The sequence below is a fragment of the Phragmites australis genome, chromosome 18 (assembly GCF_958298935.1).
Source record: "Phragmites australis chromosome 18, lpPhrAust1.1, whole genome shotgun sequence".
Classification (NCBI taxonomy): domain Eukaryota; kingdom Viridiplantae; phylum Streptophyta; class Magnoliopsida; order Poales; family Poaceae; genus Phragmites; species Phragmites australis.
Window position 1 is genome coordinate 15531261 of NC_084938.1, and position 1855 is coordinate 15533115.

Sequence of the window (1855 nt, forward strand, 5' to 3'; positions counted from 1 at the left end):
AGGATTACTTTGATACGTACTTTCACGTGACTCGATCACCTACTCTCCGTGTGCTTTTGGAAATATCTACTAAGTGTAAACTCTATGTCCATCATATGGATGTGAAGACTTCTTTTCTTAATGGAGAGTTAGAAGAGGAGATATACATGTAATAACCTGATGGATTTGTAGTAAAAGGCCAACAAAAGAAAGAGTGTCTCTTGATTAAATTCTTGTATTGTCTAAAGCAAACCCCTAAGCAATGGTATGATAAATTTGATAGTACTTTAGCCGCTATCGGCTTTTGTGTAAACGAACCTTCCAAGTGTGTATACTATCATTTTGTCAGGAGCAAAGGTGTCATTCTTTGTTTATACATGGATGGCATATTGCTTTTGGGGATTGGCATGGAGGTTATCGAGGAGGCAAAGGAATTCCTCTCCAAGAATTTTGATGTGAAGGATTTGGGTGAAGTTGATGTCATGTTAAACATCAAGCTGTTAAAAGGTGAGAATAAGATTACACGATTACAGTCTCGTCATGTGAAAAAGGTCCTAACCCGTTTTAGGCAAATGGACGCCAAACCAGTCTCCACTCCTTATCATCTAAACACCAAGCTACATAAACACACTGGTGAACCAGTAGATTAGCTAAAGTATTCACATTACATTGGATCTCTTATGTACTGGAGCATTTCAACGAGACCAAACATCTCATATGCAATATACATGTTGAGTTGTTATACGTCCAACCTAAGGAGATGATCATTGTGAAGCTCTGATAAGGGTACTACGATACTTAAAAGGAACAATGAACCTCGATATCAAATACACCGATCATCAAGCATCTAACTGAATCAATGACTTGGATGAAATGAGAGCTATGAGTGGCTATGTTTTCACTCTAGCTAGTGGGGCTTTGTCATGGAGATCTTCTAAATAGACATTGATGTCACGATCTGCCATGGAGGCTGAATTAGTAGCTTTAGATTCAACAGCATTGAAGGTAGAGTGATTGAGAGACCTCTTATCAGACCTCCCTATGTTGGAAAGACCAATTCCATTAGTCCTGGTATAATGTGATAATTAAACCATGATAATCAAAGTTCTAAGTAGAAAGAACAATTTGAAAATCACTCGACATATTTGGAGGCAGTTAAAGTTTGTTGGCATGCCAGAGAGACAGGTATTATTGCAATGGAATACATCCAGTCGGAAAGGAATCTAACCGATACTTTCACTAAGAGTTTGGCATGGACAATCCAGGCAGTGTCTGAGGGAGTGGGACTCTTACCCTATTAAAGTTTTTAATAGTGGATACCTATTTTGACTGATCAAAGATCCCATGATTTAGGTTGTAGGAAATGAAGATATGTGTCATTCCAGAAGCACAATTAAATGGGTCCCATTAGCTACAGTGCTTCATGTGTATGACATGTTGAGCATAGGTCATTAATGAGTTCATCGCCAAGAAGGTGAGATTGTCCTACAAGATTTCCTGATGAGTTCACCGATGTGAACTGATCATGTCGGTCATCTGGGACAGAAAAAGGGATACTCTCTAGTGAATTGATGAAAAGATAAAGGGCATGACCATAAAGCCCTGACTCGACAGAGCAGTAGTACAGCTGCTCTGTACTGTCCTCGAAATGAAAGCCCCTACGCTAAGGCACTGGATTAAGGGCTAGTCATCCAAGCTGCCCATGCAGGATCATAGTTTCTTTGGTTAGGCAAGGTTCAAGCTTAACCACAACTTTATCGAAAGGTAGTATGTTAAAACAATTGAGGGTTCATATGATGTTGTTAAATTTAAAAGATAAAAGGTGGGGATTGTTAGAATTTGTGGGGGTTTCACTTCGAAATTCGAGTTTAAAATG